This window comes from Grus americana, chromosome 17 (genome assembly GCF_028858705.1).
Source record: "Grus americana isolate bGruAme1 chromosome 17, bGruAme1.mat, whole genome shotgun sequence".
NCBI classification, from domain to species: Eukaryota; Metazoa; Chordata; class Aves; order Gruiformes; family Gruidae; genus Grus; species Grus americana.
The window spans coordinates 2,619,715-2,634,461 of NC_072868.1; positions in this window are offsets into that span (position 1 = coordinate 2,619,715).

The following is a 14,747-nucleotide window of genomic DNA, read 5'->3' on the forward strand; positions in this document are numbered from 1 at the left end:
AAATTTCATTTTTAAGAAAGAGCTTCTGTTTTTTGCTCTGGAAAACAGACTGTTCATGAAAGTGCATGTGGGCCCCACAGTGCAAGTGCCTAGGAACAAGCAGAAGTGCCAGTCCAAGCGCTCTTAGTCTGGAGGAAAAGGGAAGAGGTCTATACCTTGGCTTTACTATCCCTGTTGAAGGGACTTCCATCAGGAGCTGGGGAGCACAGAAATACGTGCTGACGGTATGTGCAAATGTGGGGGAATGGAAAGACCCGTTTCTTGGGATGTATCCTGGAACGACATACCTGCAGTGTGCTGGTTTGGTGACTGTGGCAAGCCTATCCCCGACTTGTTCATAGTAGTTTATGCGTGTAGTCTGTAGGCTGCGTAACTTCAACCAGGACCTAATTGTCGTGGGGAACTGGAGCAGATTTCCTACAACATTCCTCAAATTATAACACTAAACTCAGGAGATCTTGTAAGAACTTCTAGTTACCAGTAGGGAAACTGAGGCATGCAAAAGTGGCACGAATTGCTCAGGGGTGTTCAATGACATAACCATAGCTCCCATGTGCTGAATGTCCCCTTAACCAGTGCTCCATTTCTCCTGTATGCACTGTTTATCAAATAGGTGCAACCGATTAGCTGTTAGTTACAGCACACTAATGGACAGTCCTTCAGGACTAAGTAATAAAACAACTTGGTATGTAATGTATATCTGTACTCCGATTTTTGGAGAGGAATTTGATGGCCAGACTGCCAGCTGCAAGTTGAAGTCTACCTGATACTTCCCCCGCCTCCCCTTTGTATGCCTCTGCCCTTTAATGAAGAGAATACTTATAAAGGTTAATATCAGTGCTGTTAATCTGATGGCTCTTCCTCTGAAGCTGATGCAAATGAGACCACTGTATTTTTAATTTTTTTTTTTTTTAAAGGCCCAGGAGGAGGAAAACAAGTGCAGATATGCACATACATCAGGCCTAGGCAGTGCTTGTCATTTGCCTTGGTGAGCCCTGTGATATCTGATGTTTCACAGGTCCTGGAGATAACATGACTATCTAAAACCTTTGGTTTATTAAAGAGGGGCCATGCCACAGGATAGTAGAAACACTAAAGCTTATCAAGCCTGGGTTTTATGTTATTTTATGTTATTCTCCACACTATTCTGCCCCCACTCAATGTCCCTTACAGTCTGATCCTCCTGACACCTCCAGCACTCTATCATCCTGTAGCTGTTAGCAAACCAAGAGGCTGTACACTGCTTCTGAGCAAGGTTTTGCTGGTCAATGGGTGAAATAAAAAGGATAACAAGGAGTTCAAGCTTTTTTTCTGGTGGGTGCTAGGTTAGGTTTAGGTTAGATTTTCAGGAGACTGAAGAGATAATTACATACTTACAAAACATCTAGTCCTTTGTCAAACTTAGTTAAAATTTAGCTAACTGTCTAAAAAAATCTTTGGAAAATTGGGCTGGGAGGACCAATATAGGCAGGTCTGCACTGATAGACAGTGATTAACCTTTCTTAAAAACATCTAAAGAGGATTTCACTGTGTACTTTGGCAAAAGCTGAGTTGACAAAGTCTCTCTTGGTGGAGTGTCACGGATTTAAGGACAAACAACTGACACTGGTGTTTTTTCTTTCTATTCCCATCTCCTAATCTATAGTTCCTCCTCTGATTCACATGCTGCCAAGGCAGCTTTTTAAACATTAGATGTCAAGTTGGTCACATAAAACATTGTTTTGGAGTAGGCAGGTTTTAAGTAAAATCTGTGCTGAGTGCTCCTCTTCACTTGACTACTAGATGAAGCGTTCAGAACAAAATTGGAAAGTAGCTTCAAAAATTAAAGAATTCAAAGTCCATTTTAAGGATAAAGTGGAAAGTATTTCATTGGTTACTCCAGGGAAAAATGAAAAACTACCATGAGATCATTCCCAACCATGAAGGATGAAGAAATCTGTGAAATCCTGGTTGTAAATCTCAAGATGGTGCTAAAACCTCCTTTGAACTAAGTGGGAAGAGTCCCAGGTTTGCCTGAAAGGAAGCAGGACTCAGGTCTGTTGGCTTTTTCCCCTTGATCCAGGAGAATTGTGACTCTCTGTGGAAAACTCTGTGAGTTGAGAAGTGCAGCATAGTAAGAGCTGTGCTAAAGGTTAATACAGAAGTGTTAAGCTTTCTGTGCTTGGACTCAAGCCTGGAAATTGCCTCCTAGCTATATAGATCATTACCAAAGGGAGGTACATTATGGAGATCTTCCTGATTCTGTGGCACGAAAAGATAAGCAAGTTCCGATAAGGTTTTCTCTGTTCTCCAGTGCAGAGGTTTCCTTGCAAAATTGCTTTCAGATGGCGTAACAGCAGGCAAACCATGATTAAAATTAAAATAAAAGACAAAATTTAATTAAAAAAAAATATTTAAAAAAGCACATGGTTAGCTTTGTGAGTAATTCTAGTAAGCAGAACAACGTACCACGTGATCATGCTGGATACAGTCCTTTTCAATAGCAATTCAGAATCTCACGTCAGATTTCCGTGATTACAGCACACCCCACGAGCCAGCACTCATATCAGGTTGTCGTGGAGTACATACCTAGGCTGTGCCCAAGGACGTGCAAACCTCCTGTGTTTCTGTCAGCTCTGGGGTTGCTGAAAGAACTCGAAGCCTTCCAAAATAAAAAGGTTTTATCTTCAGAAAAAAGGGTCTGAAGCAGCACATCTGGGAATACAAATCTGGGATAACGGAAGGTGATCGTAGGTTCATGCAGTATGTTATGAAGAGGGGATCTCCATAATTTTTTTTCTGCAGAAGTCTCCTCTGCTGTTTTCTGTGTGCTGGCCTTGGCAGGAGGCAGGATCCCAACCTCGGATAGGCATCGGGCAGGAATCTGGTGTAGGGGATACTTGCCCTGTTTCTGTCTCATCTGTTTGCAGTTCTGAGAAAGCAACTATAATTGGGAGGATATGTTTTTTAATTGTGTTTTTGTGAAGCCCTTTGATATGAACAAATTAACTTTGATCTTCAGCTGCTAAATGAAAGGCTTTTGCCTGGATCAGGCGGAAAAAGTTCCCTTAAATAACTGAGGGTGATGGGGGCTAGTAATGCTTCCAACTTCAAAGGAGCAGAAACACAATAAATCCTCAACACAAGCTTAGGGGAAGGAGAGTTTTCTGAATGTTGAGATGGGGGGGTCTGGCTCACCGTGTGACACCAAACCTCAGTGCAAAAGCTGAAATGATAATTGCAGAAACAATTACTATTGATAATTGCTTGAGCATAAGCTGTATTTCTGCTTTTACTATAAGACAATGCAAAATAGTGGCAAAACTCCTTTATTACGGACAGGTAAATTGTCTTTCCTGGCACTACCTGTATGGTGGTTAATGGCTGTATCCTCACCTACCTGGCCTGCCTGAGGACAGATGAGCTGCTTGTCTACCTGTGTCATCAGCTCCTCCTCCTCCTCCTTGGTTGCTTTAGTTCTTTTTCCTCTTTTTCTTATATCAGTGCCCATAAATTGGTCCAGCAAAGTGTATGTGTTGATGTCGCTGGTGTCTTAATTAATTAATTCCCCTGGTTGCTAGAAGGTATACGGAACTGAGGCAAATGTGTTGGGTCGTGCCAAATATGCAGCGTGGTTTAAGAAGTGCTTAGGGGATGGGTGTGTGTTTACATATGAAATATCTAACTAGATAGATGGTATAGATCAAGACATGAAATAGGATATGGAAAAAGCAAATTCTTTTTCTAAGCTACTTGAGATTGTACAATTTGGATGGGCAATCTTACAAGAGCTGGAGATTTTTAAGGACTTCTAGAAGTATTTTAAGAAGTGGCCCCTTAAGAGCTATTTCATCTTTCAGCATGCCTGGATCTAAGCAAAGCCCTGCTCTCACTAGCATGCTACCATTGTTTTTCCAAGCAGAATTAAATCAGAGGAGATTCTCATATGAAATTGAAATATATACAAGGGAATAGTCATCAGACAGTGGTGATGGAGGAATTTTTAAAGAGATCAGATGAAATTTGGCTTTAATAATGTTTTCTTTTAACGTTCTCAGTCATATGCTCTGATTTGGCTGGTCCCGTGTGGAGCCAGGAGTTGGACTCAATGATCCTTATGGGTCCCTTCCAACTCAGGATACTCGATGAGTCTATGATTCTTTAGCCTTGGTTTTACTTGACCAAGACTAAGAGCTGCTTCTACCCACCTTAGCATCAGATAATTTTTTTTTCAGGAAAATGCTTCTAATTAGCAAAGAAGGTTGTTTCATGGTGGGAAATGGTCTTGTGTAGACTCTATATTAGCTACACAAATAAAAATGTTTTAAGGCTAAGAATGTTTTGTTGTAGTTGAGAAATGCCTGCTTAGTGATTTCACTTAGTATACTACTAAATAGCAATTTCTGTGAAATAACAGTAAAGGCATGTTTGTGAAAGACTTGGCTCCTATTCAGATCTGCAAATGAGCATGAGATCAGTGGAGCAAAAGATGTTATTTCTCCCAGCTTGGTGTGCTCACCCCTGCTAGCAGGTATGTGGTTCAGTTCACATCCCTTTAATTAAGGTTCTTATGTTATACTAAGGGAAAGGGAAGTTGTTTGCAGGACAGAAAGAATTGATTAAGAACAAGAAAATCAAGTTACCAAGTAAGATGGCCTAAATCAAAAGCTTTTATTGAACTCTCTGTACGTTAGGATTGGGGATATTAATGAATTCGGATCTTAACCATCTCCTGGCTTTGTATTTGCAGAAGCTAATGAGGTTTTAATATAACAGTTAGAAAGGGCAGGCACTTGGGGTCATGTTAGAGGTGAAATGATTCGAAGTGGGGCACAGGAGTCTTATTTGAAAAACTTTAATTCAGTGTTACAGACCTTGATCACCCTGGGAGGAGTCCTCAGTTATCACATCGGTGTCTTGTCTAGGTCGATTGCTGTAGTGATCTGCTCAGCAAGGACAAAGGCATTAACGTGGACATATGCCTTTGAAAGACCAGACAAATAACTCAGTGTGCCATTCTTCTGGAGAAGCATCTCAGCAGTTAAGCTTTGATTGTAGTAAACCTCGAACCAATTGAGCTAACATCAGGTTTTTAATTGCTTTGGTTAAGCTGGTGCAGACCTCAGTGTGCATACTCATAAATCAATTTAAATGAAACTTGGACTAGCTTAGTGAAATTTGCATTAAAGCAGCACAATTTTTGCCACGCCCCCTGCCTCCCCTTGCCCACCCCCCACCCTCCCCAAAAAAGCACTTCACCAGACTTCCTTTTAAACAAAAGCAAGGATCAGGAGAAACAATTCTGAGTGACCCTTTGCAGATTCCCTGCGATGTGGCACATTGCTCCAGCTCTGGCCATTTTGTTGTGCAGTAGCTGCTGATGCGGTTACTGAATGCGGAATCACGAGCAGGGATGTGTCTTGCAGGGAATGGGAGCTGCGCGGCAGCGGGAGCTGGAAGCGAAAGGCCAAGCAGCGGGCTGTGTGAAGGCCAGCGCTGCTGCTGAGCCCGAGAGGAGCAGGGAGATGGACCCGGGATCCTTGGGGAAACCTCATAGAGAGGAGCTGCTGCAAACAGGGGTGAGGGGTCCTGCCCATGCCCCTCTGCTTGCAGCTCAAGCTTCCTCAGCAGAGGAGCAGGGGCTGCTGTGCAGGTCTCTGCTTGGTCAGTGCCCCAAAACATCCCACTGTGTCCCACCTTGTTTTAACACACCAAAAGCTACAATAAGGTGTTAATCCCTTCTTCTCAGGTGTGACCATGGCAGCTTTGCCTTGGGCAGAGCCAGCTGTGGATTACCTTTCTTCCCCAAATCCTAGTGCTTTCACCTCAAGTCTCTCGTAAGTCCAGCTTTGATTCAGTGACTCCATCGTCATGAGATTTTCTGGATGGAAAGGGGGAAAACAAGCCTTTCTTCGCTCTGCCACGCTCCGTTCACTTAAACCTCCCTGTGTGGAGTTTCCCTCTCAGCCCCTCAGCCCATCTACTCTGCAGACTGCATGACTCCTTACAGCTCCTTGGGGAGGGAAGCAAATGCTTCCAAATTCAGAACAAAGCCGTGACCAGTCCTGGAAAGAAGGGAAAAAGGATGCTTGCTTGCTCCTGCTCCCACCTGCAGAGATTCCACGTGGCCAACCAATGCAATGAGTATGCTGGGTGAACCAGTCTACCCCAAACCCTTTGGTTCTCACTCTTACTCCAGCTTTTTGTTTTTCTTCGGTTTTCAGGGTTTTTTTCTTAATCAGCCAAAGCAGTCTGGGAAGAATAAACACAGCCACAACAAATTATTAAATCTTTAAACTGCGATTTACAGTGCCGTACTGCTCTCCCTGCTTGTTCCTCTGCCTGTGCCCAAGAGCCTGACAGACCCTGGGGCGCAGCACTGCTGAATTGGCAGGTGCAGGAAGGAGACAAGAGCAAGAGGAGCACGTGAAAGGCATCACCACGCACACCTCTTGCTCACAAACGAAAGAAATGTGGGGAAAGCAAATTATCTCCTGAAAAGCTATGAAAATTTCTTAGGGCAAACTTCTAAGTAACTGCTCAGCAGTGAGGAATCCTAGTGTCTTACAGCACTGCAGTTTAATATTTTACATGTATATTATTTTTTGTCTCTGTTAATCCTAGTTACATAAATAATCACTGTGGAAAAGGACATTGAGTATGCAGCAATCTTGCGTTCAATGAGATCTCGAGGGTTGGAATTCCTACAGCTGTGAAGCAGCTGCAACTTTTCCTTAGTTCTTGTGATGCTGAACTGTGGGATTGGATAACGATCTCTTAATAATGCACATAAGCCTCTAATACATGGCTATGATGGTATGAAAAATTGTATCCCTGTGTGCTCAGGAGGACATCCTGGGTTTGTGTAGCTAACATATGAAGCACAAATGAGTTAACATGAATGAACTGAGGTGTTGTAAGAGTCCATGTGTGAGCTAAGAGTACACGTGAATGGTTGTAGTAGCACAGTCTATGCACCATTACTTGTAATTTGCTTGTATAAGTGATCCTGGAGCAAGTTTCCTTGAAACACTCATGCTAGAAAGGACCAACAGGGTAACCAAAGTAAATGTAGTTCTACATGTCAGATCTGTGATTAAGAGACACTGCCTTGAGCATTGATTTGCGTTATGGAACATACTGAGTATCCTGGAGGCCGCAGATGATATCTGACAGGATTTGCCAGATTTTCTCAATTGGATTTTGGGTGGGAGCTGGTGAGTAAGGATGTGCTGGAGGAGGGTGCCAGCCTCATTAGCTGTGTTAACCACAGAAGCAGAAATGGATAGATAGAAAAGAAACCTCAGATTAAAAAATGCAGAGGATTAAGAATTAATTAATTACTGCCTTCTGACTGACGTTTAACCTTCTCTGAGATGTCACTTCATTCTCCACCCATCCTTGCCCTTCTGAATCTTCTGCCAGCTGTTTTCACAGACAGCAGTTATTTTAAGGTGGCAGCTGGAGGGTTACCTGCACTTGGTGAAGGGGAAAAACTCCATTCATGTGAGGACAGCAAATGTTTGCCAGAGCAAGGTTGAAGTGTGACTTGTGCTGGTCCAGAAGGAAAGGAAGAAGAGGTGTCTTAAAGAAAAGTAAGTCTTTGAATTGCAGGAGGTCCTTCTTGTATACACAAAACCTGTGTGAGAAGCCTGCAGATGAAAGGCGGACACTGTTGTGCAGAGTTGTAACTTAGGGACTTTATCACAAAGCCATCAAGCAAGTGTCTTTTATATTGATATCATATTTGTATATTTTTCCTTTCCTTCTCCTCCCTTTTTCTTAATTGGATGTCAGCCACATGGCAAGGTTATTCTGTTAGACAAGCTGGGAAATGACAATGACAGGATTATAATTAAGTGCCAGGACATGCAGCCAACACAATTACCATGCTGTTATTACACTGGATGATGTGCTAAAGAAGCTCATAAAAATGCTGTAAAGAATATAAATCATGGAACATGTATACAGTTGGGGAAGAAAATGTTTCCCCATTTACTAATGCCCCAACCAGTGCTAGGTAACTCCAGTGAGAGACGTGTTCTTGCACTGACAGCTTTCCTGCTTTCAAATGGCTCTAGTAGCAAGCACTGCTTTTTGCTTTTTTTTGTTTTCCCCCCCAGCTTCATGCATGGTGCTGCAAATCTGAGTAATTTTTAAGCTGGTATTTTCCCCTCTGTTTTCAGCCATTGCTTCCCTTTTTACCTGCACCATTGTCATGTGTGGCCAAATCTTACCAGTCAGGCTTCTCTTGGCTTTGGGGGGGCATCTGTCACTGAGGGCTACGTTATCCTATTCAGCTCTTTTTCTTGGTGGTCTTCCTGATAAAATAGTTAAACCAAAGCAAGTCTGAATCTTACCACTGAAGGCAGAAGGCTCAGGGAACTCTTATGAAAGATGCCTGTTACACAAAACACTGATTAATAGCATATACTTCCAAGCCCTATTTTTAGTGTTTTATTCTTCAGATGAATGATGAATTTGATGTTTGTGCTTGTTAAAATCTACCTTGAGTCAAAAAATTTTGCCATTCAGTTAAAAAAGGGAAGCTGATCTGTTAGTCAGTTCCTTGCCCTCGCAGACCTTGGGTCTGGACTTCAACATCTCTAAAAAAGCCAACTCCCCAAAGCAGGGCTGGTCAGGAGGAGCTCTGATGCTTTCTATAGCCAAAGGCAGTTCTGCTGAAATTGTAATGCTTCGCCACATTCCTGTTTTGATAATATTTTTGTTTCAGATCATCTTTTCCTTAGAAAGCTACCATTCTGATATCTTCAGAAACATGACAAATACCTTTTTCATCTTTTAATTGGCATGGCTTTCTGCTGTACTGCACAAAGCTAAAATTTCAAATGGTCAATTTTTATCAGTTTGAAAAGCCCAGCACTTTGAAATGAAGTGTAAAAGAAGTTAAACATTTTCCACTATCTGTTTTGATTTTTTGATCTAAACATTCTGGTAATTTGAAGGATTTGGGGATATTTAGGACTTTGAATTCTAGACTGATGTGCTAAATTTGCAGCCCTTGAAGTGCTCCTGGTATCTCAGATCTGCTCCCAGCACCTCCAATACCTTAATTCTTCTTTCAAGGGTAATCAAGGGCAACTTCAGTCTGACTGAATAGATGCCCAAACCACAGACTGGTTCCCTAACTCTGCAAAACACCCTGTGTTCCTCTGGAGCAGCGTTGCAGGATCAGGCCCTGAGGCCTTCTGGCTGGACTATTCATCTCATTAAACTGAAATAAAAGTGAAGAAAGGGGGTTTCTGCCAAGTCTGTATTGGTACAAATTTTGAAATATGGAGCTGGTGAACTTGATTTACTGTCCCAGTAGTTGGTAATTAGCATGGCTATTTGTAAATGTTGTGCTGCCTCATCTCCACTCCTGGGAGTTTCATCAGTTTAATCTGACCCAGACATTAGCAGTTCCTCTTGCTCTGAAGTTACCCGACGTGTGTTTCGGGAGCGCAGTCTGAGCCGGCTCGTGGAAGCAGAGCGGCTTGCAGGAGTCCAGCAAAATCTCCAGGCCCCCATCTGTGCTGGCCCCAGGGACGCAGCAGTGTTTCTCTGCAAGCTGCCCTTGCGATAAAGGCTTGCCGAAGGGTATTGGTAGGTCCCTTTGTGATAAAGGGTTTGCCAAAGGCCATTGGTAAGGCTGTGTTGTCTCCTGCTGGATTTTTCTTTCTGTAAATTCTTATCACATTCAGTCGTACATAATGGAGAGAACTGCAGAGATGACAGGGCTTTATTATTACTTATTATTATTTTAAACTTACTCTTTCATAAAAGGCAGGACAAGAGGCTGCTGCCTGACATTTCAGTCAATTCCTTTATTTCATATTTTAAAACATAATGAGGAGCCTGATGTACTGACTGGCAGCTGCAGGCGAGCATCTTACTCATCAAAAGATTTAAACATAAGGGGAGTTGCTCATTCAGCACTGATCTCCTGCTGGGACACAGGAGTCTGTAAGGAACAAAATACATCCGTACGTGCTGGGAAGGATTTGCAGGTCTCTTCTGTAGGTGCAGGGATTCAGGCACGAAGGCAGAGCACAGGGGTCACTCATGTAAAAGTGGCTTCATCGGTACCGTGGCTGGCTGATGTGTGTGAGTGCGTTGGCATGGGGCAGTCTCTGCATATATAAGTGCTCCTATGGGCTATAAGGGCTGTGGAACCAGTGTGGGTTCAGTGATGTGTGTGTCTGTGCTCCTGCCCGATGGGCGGACTCAGAAACTTGTGCCTACACGCCCAAATCAGAAAAGACTGCCCTCGTGTAGTGGCCATGGGGTCCCTTTCCAACCTGGAGGAGTTTGCTTCTTCCTCCATCGCTGCTCCGAGTGCTCACAGCAACGGCCATATAGCCATGGGTGGTTTTTTAAGTTTCTACACTGCCCTCCATACGTGGAAGGGAACGGACAGGACAGAGAAGCCGGGGATTTTCTGAGCACAATGCTGCTTGGTTACAGCTAGAGACGTAGCAAGCAGGCAAACACTGCCTGCAAACTCCTCTGCCCACGCGCGGCCGCCGAGGTGGCCCCTCTGCACTCATCGCTCAGCAGCTGCTATCTTTGGATCTCGGTAGCTTTGCTACCCCGCGGCCGCGTCCTATTCCCAGCACTACTCCTTTTGCAGGGGCCTGTTTCTGCTGATCCCGTTCTTTCCGTTCCTGGTGTATTTTTGTCGTTGACTGGATGAGTGGGCAAGTTCCGCTGTTTGTTGCATTAGTGCTATCGGTAACGTGCTTGCACAGGAGGGGAGTGGGAAGCTGTCGAGCTGAGCTGTTCGGCAACACGGGGACTCCTGTGGACTTGCCCTGAGCAACGCTCGCTCTCCATTGCTTTCTCAGCTTTCTAAACAAACAGATTAGCATCCGGTCTTCCCTTCTGTTCTGGAGCAAGAATAGTTGAGTTACATTTCTTTGTGACTTTGGTGAAAGGGAAAGCTGTTAATTGACACTATAGCTGGCAAACATTGCCCAGCAATGCAGTTTACTGCAGCCATGCTGCAGGAGCACTGGATGCCAAAATATGCCTGGGTCTATATGACATATTCCAAAGAATATATGTGAAATATAGCCTTTGTAGGAGTGTCATTGTCTCTGTTCATCTTGCTCTTGCAGAACTTGCTCTTTTTTAAAGCCTCAGCCTTTGGAAATGTGATTTAGTATGAATTCCAGCTTTTTCCTCTTCATTTCCTCTTCCCTCAAGTGAAGTTTTTGTGGTTTGTTTTTTTTTTCTTAACTTGTTTTATTACTTCTGGACACTGAGGGTAGGCAGATGCTATGTGGGATCTTTGGCTGGGCACTCATATATATCCTTAATTAGTCCATGTGGCAACAGGAACTGCTGGGCTGGGCTCAGATGATGCCTCAGTCTGTGAGCATCGAGGTGCTCTGCTCACCCTTCTGCCTGCTGTCTGTGCCACACAGCAAGGAACAAAGTGAGCAGTGATGAAAGCAGGAAAGATCACTGAGTTTTATTCAAACAGGCTATTTGAAAGCTTGTCTTAAATATTTTCTGCTGGGTGGGAAATGCCTGGATTTGAGTAGCAGGGACTTGGCATACATGGCAGCTGACCTTATTTTCAGCATATCAGTGACCCTGGAAACTTTAAGCATGAAAGACAAGGGATCTTGTAAAGACTTGTGGTGCCCGAGGAGCAGACTCTGCCTTGGAAAGGTTCAGGGAGGTTTTCTCCATGTCTCCTGCCATCGTCTGAGTCTGGAAACATTTGTGTTCCCCTAATTGTCATGTCAACTAATATAGAAATAATAGACAGGAGACATCAATGGATTCAGTCCTTGTGTTTGGCAAGCAAAAGGAACTCAGGGTGTCAAACTTCAGAGCTGAGTCTTTTTAGAAAGGAAGGAAAAACAGAGTAAGATGGAGAGCTGATCCTCAGCATGCCTTGAGTTTTACATCCATGCCACTGCTCTGGTTTCAGTGTTGAATCACAATCAACAAGTTGAGAAATCTCAACCTTTTCTCCTCTCTTTCTTTCCCCCACAAAGACTCAGAAAGACAGCACCAAATGTACCTCATTAACTACGCTAATAAGCTACAAAACTGAATTCAGTGGAGTGAAAGGTCAACAGAAGCAACTGCCTTGAAACAGACGGGACCACCCCTGTATGCCTCCTGAGATTCCTGCTGCTCAGGGGCAGCAGGGGAGGACCCCCAAATTCTGGCCCTGCAACAGCCACAGAGGAGGTAGGAGTCCCAGGATGCAGGGGTGGCTTGCTGAGATGGGGGTAGCTCTTTGTCCCTCATGAGAAATTCAGAGGGGATGGGAAGGACTTGGAGAAAAAGAGGTGTTTGAGGGAGGAAGTGGTAAGGGATGGATGGGAAGATTGTCTTTCTGTGAACATCACCAGGCGGATGGTGGATGGTGTTACATGGGGGTATTCAGCCAAAGGAGACCACTGCAGTGCTATCCTCAAAGGGGGAGACAGCTGGAGTGCCACTAAGGTGTAAATGAAATAACAGGCAGAATAATTTCTGGTGGTACTCAGATGGGAAACTGAGGCAAATCTGTTGCAGATCATCAAAGGGTGCTGCCAGTGGAGGTCTACTTTGCAGTTGCTTATGTAGTACAAATAACAGACAAGTGTGTGCTGGCCATAGTGGTGCTCAAGCTGTGCTCAGCTTGACTCTTCAGAGCTGACTGTGGTGCAGCTGCAGCATGGGGAATTTGTCTCTGTGCCATACCCTGCAAGCATTCGAAGGGTCCTGTGGTTGGTCGTCTCCATGGACCAGCACAGCAGATGCTGAGGTTTGGACTTGCTCAAGCAAGAAGCAGTTCTGACCAGCTGGTGTGACTTGCAGTGTGTGCAGAGCCGCAGATGGTGTACGCTGTACGTAGCTCGGTGACAGCAACGGAGCCAGGAGGACTCCAGACAGCGGGCCCAGCCCTTCATGCGCCTTGTTTTGTACAGTATAAAAAAAATCAGTCAAAACAGGAATGATTTACCTACAGAGCTAGATTGGATCCTCCTCCAGGATCCAGTGCAGAATATTTACAAGTCTGCCATTTTCCTCCAGCTGAAGAGTCATACTGGGAAACAAGTCTGAGCTAAATCAGCCGTGGATTTTGGGTCAGAGGCTGTAAATGATGCACTGTCTTTCTGCTAACATACAGAGAGTCCCTGCTGCTTTCTTCATCTTTCCTCAATAGGTGCAACACCAGCGTAGATGCCACATGTTGTCAGTGGCCATGCAAAACTCATGCGAAGGTGGCTGGAGGGTAGTAGGTCAAAATGACATGGCCAGAGCGAAATCTGTGGTATCAGTGAGACCTGGAAGGCTGATTCCCTTTGCCTTCCTCCTGTTTCTCCATTCCCTTAAGAGCTTTTTGTTTAGAAATTCAACGAACAGCAAACACAGCCCAATTTGCCCAGTTGACTAGGAAACAGATATTCCCAGAGCCTGCTCTCAAATAAATGACCTACTAAAAATAGCTATGGTTAAGAGCAGGTGAACAATGCTGTTGCAAAATCTGTCTAGCTGTTTTAGTAACTGTGGATTGCTGATCTTGGAAGCCAAAGTACTCAGGTGTGTTACCTCTGTTGGAGAGCAGTGAGAGGCAGGTATGGTGTTGACTTCCAAACTTAGGGTCTGCTACTCTTTAGCTTTTATTTGGCTCTTTAGCTTTTCATTTATATGGTTAACCCTCTTTGCAACTATGCTACCCTCCCTCACAACTTGCAGGCCAAGCAGGGGTCTCAGTGGTCTTAAAGGAGCTCTAAATCGGCTGTGCTGTATCCAGCAGCACAGGAGATGTGTCAGACTGGGGGAAGGGGGCGCAGCATTTTGAGGTGTTCCTGTTGCTTTAGTGTCATAATTCTGGGATTTATTGGCAACTGGCAGGGTAAAGCTGGGGTCTGGTAGACAATGGGGAGTTTTGACTTGAAAACCTGGGCATTTGTTTGGCTTTTTCCTATCAAGCTCTGCAACTGAAATGGCTTCTGTTGTGTCACCGGAAAAAAAAAAACAACCTGTTTCTCTAGACTGCTGGTTTTGTGGTTTTGGGAGTGGAAATTTCTGTGGCTGTTTCTGACTGTTTCAAAAGGAGCAAACATGCAGACAGATCTTTCTTGATTCTTTTTCCATGGCTCTGCTCAGCATTTTCTCATTCATGTCTTGATAGCAGATGTTCAGAGGAAAGATCAGGAAACACTGCATTTGAATCCATCCCCGGCCACCATCTCTTTCTTGCTCTCCATGGGTGATGTGCTCACGTGTGTGATGGGACAGATGTCACCTCATTACTAGCCTTTGCACTGGTCTCCTCTGGAGAAGTAATGCCTGATCTGAGTGTGATGTATGCAACAGGAGAATAATACTGTGATTGCTTTGCATTTTAGAGACACTGTAGCATGTCCAGGAATTGTCTTCTTTCAGCAGTTGTGTTTGAGGTCTGCTGTAGGTGCTGAGACAATTCTGACTACCCACTTGGATGTATTCCCACTTTACATTGGCTCCTTTATGCGCTGTCCCCTATTCAGGATGTCTTCTGGTATCTCTGTTCCCCTCATTTGCAGTCATGGGAAGATGCTATGAGGGTGTCTGCGAAGATGCCTGGATGTCAATAAGCTGCCATGGTGATGGAGTACAGAACTAGCTCGGGTGTGCGCAGCAAATAAAGAGTGCTTGTGGAGGCTCTGCAGAGCAGATCAGTCACCTCTCTTCTCTGCCATGCCTGACATCTGTCCTGGGTTTTCAAGCCAGCCCTCTTCTAAATGACTTGCAGGCCACCACAGAATGATAAC